Here is a 14,652-nt window from a genome sequence, read left to right as displayed (position 1 = left end):
TATATGCCTAGTACTATTAATTTCTTTTAAACATGCATTTCAAACATAAGACTAGGATTTTGTTAAATTCTGCATAAAATTTTTCTTTACCAGTTAAATTTTGAGCATTCCTTATTTCATATTTGTATATTAAACATAATAAAATGTCTTTAGATAATATTTTGAATTACTTAGGTTTACACTAAGAACTGCAACAAATTTAAAATAAAAGTATTCGTTGGTTTCATAAATCAAATTCTGTAGTTTAGGTTAGTTGAAAAATACACTTTGCTTGGGAATCACTGTTCTACCAAGTTATTAATATTGTTTTTTTTTATTTTTAAGATGAAAACTTGATAATACAGAGTTAAATATAACTAATAATGTATTATATATTATAATAAAATGTTCAATCACTATAGCTTATTGAATGATAGGTATTTATTATTCAATAAGAAAACAACATCATTGAATTGTAATCAAAAATAATTACGATTTTTAATTAGAATGAGGTCTAGAGATAATTTTCCATAAAAATTGCTACATGTATTATATTTTATACAACACTATTACACATAAATAAATAATAATTATTTTTATTATTATTATTACTATTATTATAATCTATAACACTATAAGTTTAAAACTGGTTAATTGATAATTATTTCAAAACAAAATACATATGTCCATCGATTATTTTCTTCTATGATCAGTAGTTTTTAGGGATAACAATACACACAACCAATTACGTTATAAGATCTAATAGGTAATAATACATAATTGTAAACATAAGGTGTATTATTATTTATTACGTTTAAACTAATGGAATACAGATCAGTTCTCTTCAACAACATTTCAAATATTTTGTTACCATTTCTAAATTTAAAACGTTAATATCGAAAAAAATATTTAAAAATATACTTATATATAATATTGTACAGGAAACAATATCGTACCTAAACAACGCCTAGTCAAAATAACAGCACAATATTTTTTAAGATTATTACGATTTTAAAAATACATACTCATTTAGAGAATACTCGATTTGTCGACAAGACTTTTTTTGTTAAGCTGGAGGATACTCTAGTCTCAAATAATAAGAATACACACATTTTTATATAATATATTTTATCGGAACACTTCAAATCTTTCCCCCTCTCGGTACGCGCATGTGCGGCAACACTTAATTGTTTTGAATAGCAACGTCTATTTTTTCGGACAGGCCAATTTTTTCAAGTGATTTATTGACTCGTCAACTACATGGCTTAATAATTAACAACTAACCGAAGAAAGCTTTTTAAAATCGAATCCTTATTGATACATTTGTTTTGATTTGTTAAAATGTTTAAATTCATTCAAATTAGTTTACCCACAATATCTCTAGTTTAAAGTATTGTTGTTATTTAATAAAATATTTAATATACTATTTAGAATTAATTTAACGCAAACATCTAATAAACACATGATAAATCCTTATATATGAATATAATAATATAACCCTCGATACACACAATTTGCAAATAATACACTGTACCTCGTATGTGCACTTTATGTACATTGTACATCACAATTCACAAATATATTTTAGAGGCGTATCCTTTACCTACTCTATTCTTCTAGGACTTCTATGCCTAGAATTCTATCTGCGGGAGATATAGATGATCCAATATAGTCTAGTTTCATGTCCCGTAAACAGAATTCATAAATATGTATAATAAAATGGGTAATTTAATTATAGACTGTAGGTGCCAAGTTTCCGTGGACACACGGATTATAGGTAACACATTATATTATTATAATAATAACATAATGTGTTACCTATGTATGATACTCGTGTATCAACGACGGCGATTACGGTTCATTGTCGGTTTGTTAGCCTCTCCGAGAAACCATATTTGTTCCGTCTCGTATAATAACGATATAATATTAAAAGTATGTAATACACGACCGGAATATATATATATATATATATATTATATTATTATAGAATATAACAAATATAATATTATATAGCATCACAAAACACCGCGAATAATCGCCGCCTCCGCGGAAAAGACGATGGCGGTGGAATAGAGTAGAAAAAAAACCCAACTAATTTGTCATTGTACACCGATCGTGTGACGGTATTTTTCATCCGTTGCCATTATTATCTGGTCGTTTTCTCATTTTATTCTTACATATAATATATATGTATTTATTATATTATTATTATTCGTCATCTTCTTTCTGTTCGCAGTCAATTTTTTTTTTTCGCTGCGCTCGTTATAAGGTATTATTTCTCTTCTTTATAGCAGATCATGGTGGACCGATCCGAATCAGCCAACCAAGAAGAGGCGATTTTGAAACGGAATAATCGAATACCGTAAATTGTATTTTTATTTATTAGCGTCGTCCTGTAGAATAAATATCTGTTGATACGTATATATAGGATATTATATATATATATATATATATACATATATACCTACACCGAAGAACGGGTGCAATATACAACACAATGGTAGCGGAAAAACGTTGACACCTATTTTCCTTTTTTACAATGTCACGGTGTTGTTATTTAGTTCCGATTTACAGCTGGGTATTCGCCACCCGCGTACTGTCATTATAATACACGGGCACTATACTATACTTCGTATACGCACTTATTTAAATTCTTTCCACGAATAAGCGCAATAACATCCATCGCTATAAACTAATTTCTGTTTTTCCACTATACCTACCTATAACTATTATACTATACATAATACTATTAAATGTCTATGTAAGTGCATTGCACAGTGCATACTATGTCATGCTACTTTTGCTGTGCTGTGTACTGCAATGTGTATAATCAAATAACGAATTACATCATTTATATTATATTATTATTATAATAACATTACACGGTATATTGATGTTATACCTATACGACCAACGTACGTGGTCGCCATGGATTCATATTATTTTAATATATATATATATCGTAAGTAAGTATAGGTATACCATGACTATTATACTGGAGGAAGTATAGATGTCGTCGTCTTGTGTATAACTTTATACATTTTTTTAAGTACGGCGTAATAAAATCGTATCTTATAGAAAGTAGTAACGGATATCTTACGGTAAGATAGGTATCAGTTTCTGTTTTTCCAATATCTCCATAATATTATTCTATGATGCCTTTAAATCCCCTTATTGACATTCTGGATGACTAATATTAATTGAAATACGCGGTGTATGTAGGTACAACGCGCACAGTGTTGAGTGTTTCACAGCTGTGCACGTCACTCTGTATAACAGTATAATACACTTGGATCTACATGGAAATGGGTTTACATCGTTCATAATATATCTCTGCACAATCGAATCGTTACAAAAAGTTTAAAAAAATATCACCGTAACCCGCGGAGTTTTCACCGGCATGAATAATTTAAGAAAACTTTAAGAAATAGTGGACATTTAATGGAAATTGTCCCCCGAGATATAATAGCATGTAATAATAATTATACTATACAATATTATATCCTATATCCGCACGTAACATCGGAAATTTCATAACGTGTTTTGTGGTTTCTGAGTATACCACCAGATGCACGATAAATGTATAATGTATAATATACTTATTATGTATAATTACTGTATATTATACAGTGCGTGATTAGACTGTTTTTGAAAATGTGTTTGGTCGTAAGCTGTTTGTTTGAAAGTAGTTTTAGTACATTTTTTTGAACGTGCGTCATCCTCACTAGAGCTCACCAATTGAACAAACATCGTATCTCGACTTATATAATATACAAAATTATCGAGTAGTAACCGTATGTATTTCATTGATCTCGATATTACATTTAACTAATTTGGATTAATTGATACCAATTTTCGTCATATCACTATTATATATTATATACAAGTAGTGTTGGCATAATATGGCATATGATATTAATATCATATCCACAAATGCAGTGTTCTTGGCGAATTTTTGTAAAAGCAACACCCAACATTTTTTATCACTACTATCTCACCTACTTAAATTCACACCACAGACTATCTATGAAAACCGAAAAGTGTGATTGTTTGTTGAATAGTTTTTTTTGCTCCGCTCCTGTACAAGAATAATTCAGTCAAATCAATATAATTTATTTCAAGTTTAGTTCCATTAAGTAACAACGTATACATATTAGTATATTACATATGTGACAAGTGTTAGATATAAATGCATATATTCGATTAAGTACACATAACACAGATCAAACAAAATTATGTTTTAAATAAACAAGTATCTGCAGAGGGTTTCCACAGTGGGCCAGTTTTTAAATTTACTTATTAACTTATTGTATATAAAATATTACAGATTATAAAATATACTATTTTGTTTAATTAATAAAGAATAATAAAAAAAAAGTTTTAAATATAATTTTATAATGCATAATATATGAAGACAATCTACCTAATTGTAACAAATTACGATAAATTATCTTTGTCTTAACTGTCGTTGAAAATGCCTATTTTTTCATTGGTTATGAAATAATAATAATATGTATTATACACACTTCTTTATTATTTTATCTTTAAACGTTGCAAAATGTATAAGTACACTGTACACACAACACAGCGACTGTTTTATAGGCTACGATTGCAGGACAGCATTGGTATTCAGCCGAAACGTACAATCATTTTTCTTGTATGATAATAGTCACTGGATGAATATTTGATGTTAGGCTTAGAAACCAAAACAAAAACTGATTTACGATTATATGCATTCTATATATGAGCAAACTCAAGGTAAAAGCCATCGTTTATTAGAAATCGAACTGCACGTCCGTATCACATGATCCTTGTTCCTAATATGATATTATATTCGCGCGTAAATCATATTTCTTGTTAAAATAATAAAACATGTTGATAAACTATACTTGTCTAGGGTCACTCGTACGAAAAAAAAATGAACAAAAATAGAATACAAATATTATGTATGAGGAGGGCTGCAGCAGGGTCTGGTGACGAGTTTATCTTTTACTCATCGACCGCACGCAGTCCGTGAATTCGTAATCACAAAGACATTTTATTATTGTTCGTATAAAGTTTGATTTATGTGAGGCGCGCGAAAGTTCTCCGGAAGAAAATCCTTATCTAGTTTAAGAGAAATTTATGACGTTTTACCATATTTCCTCCCCCTCGCTGTAGTATCCACGCAGAGTCCAAAAAAGAAACCGTAATACGCTGTATATATATAAATAAGTTGACACGCGTGATACTATTATTATTATTATTATTATTTTGTTTTTTTCCACTGCTCGTGAGTAGTATTATTATACAACATACTAGCGCGGAAATAATAATAATACACAGCTTTAAAATAAGATCGCGGTGAGGAGCAGCGTGTGTGCGACATGAGAGAACAATGACGGTGTCGAAACCCGAGAGAGAGAGGAAAAAAATCAAAACGTCATTGTTATTAAAGAAACAAATATAATAAATAATAATAAACGGAATACAAACACAGTTGATTTCAATAATCGCATTAGACGTGTAAAATGTTTCGGGAAAATTGGCACTTATTCGAGTGCACGACTGCTGCAGGCATCCGGCGTGAAAAACCGTCCAACCGAAAAGTTAAACCATTGTCATCATTAAGACACACGACAATTATAATGCCGGTGGAGCAGTGCTTTCGACGAGAGGGTAGCCCGAGTATTATTATTTATATTAAATATATACAGGTGTCATAATGCGTGAGAACATTGCGGTTTTCGCAAGACGTCATCCGGAACTGTGCAAAGTGGAATTACGATAAATCTAAAGAAGGAGGAGGAAAAATTACCTACCAACCTACCTACCAAAATTATAAATACAAATCTCGACACTCAGAGAAACAACCGCCGATTGTCGTAATATAATATTATGTATTGTTGTCCGAAGATTTGTCTGCAGCCGCTGCAAATTATTATAATATGGTAACATTAATGCGCATAGCCCGCTAAAATATTCGTTTGAGTTTTAATATTTTTGATGCTTTGATAATGATAATATAATATACGACAATCTTATCGGCAGCAATATTTTAAATCATAAACGTCCCCGTATCCAATATCCACGCAGATAACCTTAAAATCCTATTGGAAATCGTCCCAAAATTTGGGATACCATAGTATTGGGCAAGACCCGGTACCTTTATTAAGTATAACACGTATATTATTCTATTCATCTGATGTTTATTATTTGTTTACACCTCCATTTAATAAAACGTTGGGTGCGTGCTATACTGCACGTGCAGTGTGCACATCCAAAATGATATTTAATATAATTTGATTTTGTTTTTAATAACAAGTGCGTATGCTTGCTATCGAATCGTAACACTATCCATATAATATATCATTAAACGAATAAAACACTTGATTTGTGAATGCAATAAATGTATAAAATTATAGAAATATAAGTAGCATGCTGTTTTTTCTCTTCCAGGAAAATTGTCGAATCATTATCATAGATTTGTTTTTGGGTATAGTGCAGTGGAAAAATATCTAGGAACCATGCTACATTTCGTTAGGAATTTAATATAGTTTGTTTTTTTTTAGTATCGTTGATTTGCGTTTCTATGGTAATAGACAAGGTGTTACAAAAATCAGCTTCGCAAAAATTGGTTAGATAAAAAAATTATACCCAGCCCAAAAACATTTCTATGTTAAAATGATACAGGTATCCCCTAGGTTGTACACGAATCGAATTTCTACATAAGTATATATTTTGATTTTGAATCGGTTTGAGGAGAATATAATATAGTGATAACCCACAAAATACATAAATAATTCAACAATATTTATCGAGTTTATTCGTTTCTTTAAAACACTATACATATATAGGTGCTTGGAATTAGCACCAAAACTGAAGACAGTGAGTGTTATTGTATAGGAATTTACTTTTGTTATTACGGCGCATATATTATCAATGAACGTACCTACTACACATGTTGTAATGATATATAGACATATAGTTGTTTAACAGATGAAAAGCTTGATTGTCCTCACCGATCATCGGATCACGTGACCCGATAACAAGAATTCCAATGCAAAGTATGCTGATGATGTTAAATATTATACAAGTGTTGGTTATATTATTATTGATCATTTTAAACGGATGCTTTTCTTCGGTCAAATGATTAATGACGTGGTGTATCTTAATATAATAGTATAATGTACATTGCATGTTATACATTTTTAAAATACTTTTTTATCGCGAAGTGATTAACAGCGTTTTTCGTATTATTTATTTTGTTCAAGTTGTTGTAGAAACAGTCGAAAATAATACGCACACATACGCACACATACGCACGCGAATCAGTCACAATAAGTGATCGGATACATTGGTTAATCATCAGACAAATAATTATCCTGAGTGGCACTATGATATTAATAATACAGTTACCACACGTCCACACTATAAATTCACGTTAATCGTAAATTCTATATTGCAATAATTATTTTGTATATCAATTGGTTGTCGATCGCAAGACACATTAATTACTATTAAGCCTGATATTATATTATTATTTCAAGCAGCGCAACACGACGAACCGAAAACCAATCGTGTTGTTGGTATTTTTTAGGAATTTAAAGATCACATAAGATAAAATTAGTTTTTACACGCGTCTCATTTGCATATTTAATCATTTTGAATATAATTTAAAAGCGCGTGACCTACCGCGGATTTATTTATATTAACACGACGAGCGGCATACTCTTGGTTTAGTGTTTTGCACATCAGGATTGTTCGTTGAATACGTATCTATAATATTATCATCTATACAAATTATTATTGTTCTCGTAAGTCTTGATCAAAATAAAAAATCTCCGCGAATGATTAAATATATAAAATACTTTAGGTACTATGGTCATAAGTTTTTAGTTCGGAACAGAAGGTTTCCGAAATTCATGTATATATTTGAGGAAAAAGCGACATTATTCGTACAGATTAGGTAGGTTTATTTTAAAGGACAACCTTACGTGATAATCCAACATAGACATTTATTCATAGACCAATATGTACAGTTCAATATAATATTATGTATATCGTATATTATTATACTATTATAGTTGTTAAAAAGAATAAATGACAAATATAGGCTCTGCTAAAGATTGAAAAAATCTCCAATTTTATACAGTTTTTTATACATGGGCTTATATTGTATTATAGTTTTTAAAAAAAATTTATGATTTTCTAAGAAGCTATTTACCTATACCTATATAATATTTTGTTTAGCTACGTCAATACAGTGGCGGATCTGGGGGGAAGGCAAAGGGGGCATTTGTCCCCCCAATCGCTGTAGTTTTCCTTTGTTTTACACCGTGTTTAGCCAATTTTGGAACTTTTTGTACTTTTGCCCCCCCCCCCCCATGCCCCTTCAAAATTAAGCCCTGGATCCACCACTGGTCATTATCAATTATTGAAAAAACATAAAAATAAAACTCTCCTGTAATGTATAAAGGTATTTAAATTTATTCATAAGATACCGAGTTTTATATAATATTAGTTCTTGTTAAACTATAATAGTAAACAGTACCATATAAAAATTCTAAATACATTAATTAATCAAGTATCATTAAATAAACGTAGGTACGTGGTACATATTTACAACATTTACTCTTTGTAGGCGTTAGAAAAACTAGTGGTGTATAACATCATAAATGTATCTATGAACGTACATGTCATCATATTATTTGATTTATTCTTATTGAGTGTGAAAAAAAAACTTAAGCGTTTTCATTATATTCCAAAAATATACCAATATTGTCAACTCGGTTGACACACAAAAAAAAAAACAAATTGCTACAATAACGTACTTAATTGTATTTATATTAGTACCTATTGTCATAACTATATTATACCTAGATTATTGAAAAACGTTAAGTAAATCAAACTTATTTTATTAAAATATTCATTCAATTTAGTAGGCATCTAAGATTCTAAGAGCCTATACTTTTATTTTGTAATTTTTACAGTGTAGTTTTTCTGTATAATAATAGTATTCTGCGTGACCCGCTTCTATAATGCTCACCTTATAATAAATTAATCTGAAAACCTTTTGTCAGCGGCGTGTGCGAGATATCTCTAAGATCTTAAATTCAAGTATAATAAAGCCTTCTTAAAAACACCTCTAGAAATCAAAATACGACACCTTAGTGTACACACGCGTAACCCCTTTTAAACGGATTATACTTCACTATATACTTTAGCGCAACCCGAACATAATAAACTTAGTATTCCTACAGTAAGTTTCTTCTGCACGGGGTTGCAGAGGAGGGTGGATAAATAATAAGCGCTGTCTTCCTAGGTGGATCCTCAAGGAATCCTAGGTTTTGCAAACCCATACTTTCACAATACATCATTATAGTGACCATACTGACCGATCATACAACGATACAACATTTATATAATAAACGCAAAAACTACGAGGTTTACTGGTTTATTACGTGTTTCTGAAGTGTGCTTGTGTCGCTGTTTATATGCAAGACGGACCCCTGTGTTCTAGGCTCTAGCAGCCATCATCGTTACACCGCAATATGTATGAAAAAGTCACGATTCACCCCGTAGTTTCCAATAATACGTGAACCTGCAGGAGTGTATATATATATAATACACCCCCTATATTATATACATAGGTACACGAGACTATATTACCTATATGATATTATAATATTATATTGCGATTCGATGCCAGACTAACGGAATTATTACACATAGTAGTTAGGTATCTACATTTACAATATAATATATATACTGCACATACTATAGCGTGGCGGCGACGTCCTAATCTGTAGCGGATCGTGCACAATAATTTCGAAACCTCTCGAGGTAATCCCGGTGCAGCGGTGTGCTCTGGTCAGCGTATAGACCCTACGGCGCCGCATCATCAACAGAAACGCACCGCGTCCATTTATACCATCGTATAATATGTATATCAATATAATATGACGTATTACTTATTAGTATACACCATGCGCATGTTTGTATATATAGAAGATCATCTGCTGTCACGAATTTATAATTTGATATTGGATATTATTATTGAAATGTGACGTGTGCACTGTTAGACAGTATAGGTACCTAATTGAGTAATACGCGCCTGTGACCTATATATATATATATAATATCGTGGTATAGTGTGGTACATCCGCGGTACATATCGTGTATAACACATTTACCCACGTGCGTATATTAATGTATCGTGAACAATATCGGAGAGGAATGGGTTTTCTGTCGTATCGATACGACGGATGGAGCAGCGGCGGCCGGTGGCGGTGAAATGTCATATTGTGGTCGACGATCTACGTCGGGAGATGGTTTTGAATACGCGATTAACCGAAAACCGCGATGTCCCGAGTAAGTAGGTATACCTTGTACGTCGTGCAAAATGTCATTTTATATGTAATCACATTCCTATAATACGGCACCTACCTATACTTGCTTATAATATTATAATATGCTGCCGCAGACCACTGCAGCATTATCTCGCAGTACCGCTCTATTGACAATAATTAGTATTTTCGTGTTACAGTGTGTTGCGATTTATAGGCTTCAATGGCTATCACCGGACACCACGATATTGATATAACGCCTATGTACATTATATACATCACACAGCCGCGGCCCGCGACGTTATTTATTAGATTAGGTAAATCGTATCACTGCAGCGTATTTTAAGAGGACGTAATGCTGGCATGTGTTGTCTCCGTCTTACAAGTGCGTAACATATAGTGCATTTCACGCTCAGCAGAACACGAGCAGCCCCGTTAGTTTATAAAAATCAGAGTGAATTGACCTCTTGTAAAATATTTAAAGGTAAGATCTATAGGCTTTTTATGATATTTTCATTTCAAAGCGAGTTATAAGTTTTTTTTAAATCGTAAATTGTTTGTACATCTTAAAATACTCATAACTCGCTTTGAAATTAAAATATAATAAAAAGCCCACGAGGTTGCCTAGATAATAGATCTTACCTTTAGATTTTATAAGAGATCAATTCATTGTTTAAGTTACGCACTTGTAAGACGGAGACAACACATGCGGGTATCACGTCCTCTTAATCTAAGTCCGTTTTGAAAACATAATGCAGTGATTATTGTTTATTCTTTCCGTCTTTGTAGTTTGTACACAATATCTTTGAAGTCTGATAATAATAAACTCGAAATGTGTTACATAAATGCGTACACCGTGCTTCGCGTAATCGCGTGTAATAAATATCAACAATTCATAATACTTCTATAGGTACCTACAACTATGATTATGATTTTTATGTGATTTGGCATTGCGTTGTATAAAAAATAAAATGGATTAGACATATCGCATATTATTATTATTGATATTATAAATTATTATTATAGTAGAACACTTCAATACTGCGTATCGCGTTCAAATTAATGTTATAACTTATAATGTACGTTCCATAGCCCCTTTACGTTTATAACAAATGCGTCAAAACAATTTCTTCGGTTGCGATAAAGTAAATTGATTCAATAATAAACCATGAACAACTATAGCATATAATATTAAAATATTAATACTTATTAAATCTCAATTGATACGATAAATTAAACGATAATCTGTAGTGACTATAGGTATACAGTAGCTTATTCCATGTTAACGTACTATCGTAAATACGCTTCACAAAACTGTTAAGTTAACCAATAATAATTATCACGGTGAAGAGAATTTCTAGACTAATCATAAATCAATTTAAACTGATTTATTTATTTAGAGGGCTTTATTTTTTTTCTAGAGTAAAATTTTTATTTATTTGAAATACACGCCCGAAGACATTCAGTATATAAAATTAAAAACACTTGGATTAATTTTACGATAAAATTACATTTTTCTTGTAGGTATCTATACATTATATCTATATACTTCTTATATTATAATATTATAGTCTTCACAATAATACAGTTGTAATAATTTATACATTTTGCATTTATTGCAATATTGAGGAATTAAAAATAAATGGTATCAAGTGCTTAGGTACTGCTTGTAATATTTATAAATATGTACATTATTTAATTATAACTTGTGTGAATGAATATAGAGTATATTATACTAATTATATAATATATATAAGTACCCGGGGTTAATTAAACAATTAATTTTCAAATATGTTTGTATACCACTGTTTCATTAGATAATACCTAATATATTTTCACCTTAGAGTACAATTGACTGTTTCCTAATCCGTCTTTATAAAAAATAAAGTTAATTTTAAACACCACGCAATACAACTAATGCAATAGGTATAACTTACATTGTATATTATTGTAACCGAATAATCACAAACACTACGGGGTTGACAGTATTGTTTTATGCGATAATATTAAACATCACATCACGGTCTTGTGTTGGTAAACGTTTTACTAATATACCATTTAGTATGTTCAATGTACAAACATAATGTGCGCATATCATAAAATGTCAAAACTAATAAAAAAGTATTTATATAATATACGATGTTCGGATGTTATACTTATTTTGGCGTATAACCCATACGACGCGATAGTGTTTAGTTCCTCGATTTAGTAAAGCGACGTACTTCGTGTATAGAAAACATAATATTATATTATTGAAAGTCGATTGGTTAGCTGTTAATATAACAGCGGGCTCTTGTTTTATTTTCTACAGTGAAAATAATGTGGTAATAAGCACTCGAAAAGCACAACCAGTTGATCTATTTTTTACCGTTTAAAAGCTTTTTACGGCTGTCGTTCAAGTGCTTGCGCTTTTATAAACAAGACACAAAATAGAGACGTTTAACGGGTGAAAATAAATTAAATAAACAGAGCAAATATAGCCGTCTCGAGTGTTGGCAGGTGTGTTATTTCTACCCTACTTCTCATTTTTCTCTCGTGCTTACGACTGAGTTACACTTACAGTTGCGACAGATTAGCTTAGCTTTCAACAAATCTGTTGCATAACGTGCACGTTTTACGAAGTGAAAACATAATATTGTTGCGCGCGGTGGCAGTACTTCGAGGGTAAAAACTTTTAAACCACCAGTTGACGGATTCCGGACAAAATCCATGGTATTACGCTTCAGCAGTAACTAATATCATACTATAAAGGATAATTATTTTGAATTAAGATAGGTACCCGCCATTATTTCAAAAACTATTCAAAAAACTATAAACGCTTTCAAAAATTTTTATTTAAATAATTTGAAGTACGTATTATTTTTATAATATTATACCTAGGTAATTACAAAACAAAATAATATATATTATATTACTTTTTTTATATATCGTTTTAATACGTTGCAGTTTAAATATAGTTTCAAATTCCAAATAATGTTGCTTTGTTATAACTTAAAATTAAGTAAAAAAAATATATTGAATAATGTTATTAGTTATTGAAATAATTAGACCTGTCTTTACGTTAATTTATATCACCTATATTTCTATAATTTATTTGTGAATTATACTTTATTTGCGCGTCTTGTTCAATTAATAATATATAGTTTCAATTGGCATGACGTATTCCCAGCTCAAACTAATTTAATCACGTTAATGGTAATATTGGCCATTAAATGTGATAAAAAATAATTGTGTCATTAAATAAAAGTTTATCGATTTCAAGATTATATGTGGTAGATCATTTTTTTTTGAAAAAAACCTCGAACAGCATTAGTTTGTGCATTGTCGTACCGATATAGCTAGGTACTTGTGATATTTAAGCAGTTACCTATTGTTTAAATATTTATTGTGCAGTTATGAATTCAAATGATTACATCAAAAGGTCATTGGGTTTTTCTTTACAATGATTAATTTTGAAATAATTAACTTTTATTAATTGTCAGAACTTTATATTTTTATCTTTTTAGCATATTATGTAAATTATCTCATTCTAATTTATTCGAACAAAAATAAACGTACACATTAATAGCAAATAAAACTAAACATTTATAAATTAATGAAATCTAAAAATAAGTTTACTTAAGCTCGATATTAATTTACATATTATTATATTAATGCAGTAATTAAATTCGGTTACGTTTTTTTTTTATTAATATCATTTGTAATAACATTGTATCAGATATTAATAATAATATACACATGGATATAATTATACAGCGGTTTAAAAAGCCACGTAATTTTTTTACGAGTTTTCAACGTTGTAAATTTAAGTTTGGGACGCCAGTTAAAAAATTTTACGATTAGCTTGAATACGACGATTTATCATTCGTAATACGCGCGCAAATACAAAATGTTGGAATAAAATGTTTTTCTCAGACTTAGCGTGTGTTCTGTGTACCGAACGACCGGATGAGTAATGAACGTATTTTTTTACTCGTATACTTTTTACACATTTAGGATGTACAATATTATTATCATATTCAGTTTTTTGTGTCATGTTTATATAGGTGCGCTGATAATTTTAGTATTTTATAGAACATAATATTAGGTATCATACGCCTAATCCAGATCGAAAATATGTATTTTGCAAAAGCTGCGTAAACGGTAAAATATTTTGTCACTCGACTCTAGGACGATGTTATAATATTATCATGTCATATGGTCGTGCAGTAAATATATAATATTTTAAAATGGGAATGGTTTCGCGATGCTCAGAGGCTGCGAATCGGGAAGCCTATGGTAATTATAAAATAAAATATTGTATTACTACGGTTTTCGGAAACTCAATATTGTAATAATATATACG

The 14,652-nt window shown here is 30.5% G+C and overlaps 1 protein-coding gene across 1 annotated transcript in view; it reads right to left on the bottom strand.

Annotated features, from left to right (window-relative positions):
• The window catches only part of LOC132948941 (uncharacterized), a 93,696-nt gene that overhangs the window by 78,618 nt on the left and 426 nt on the right, over window positions 1–14,652 (bottom strand). The gene's annotated exons all lie outside the window — the stretch shown is intronic.

Source organism: Metopolophium dirhodum, chromosome 7 (assembly GCF_019925205.1).
Source record: "Metopolophium dirhodum isolate CAU chromosome 7, ASM1992520v1, whole genome shotgun sequence".
NCBI classification, from domain to species: domain Eukaryota; kingdom Metazoa; phylum Arthropoda; class Insecta; order Hemiptera; family Aphididae; genus Metopolophium; species Metopolophium dirhodum.
This window is presented reverse-complemented; position numbering and strand designations above follow the sequence as displayed.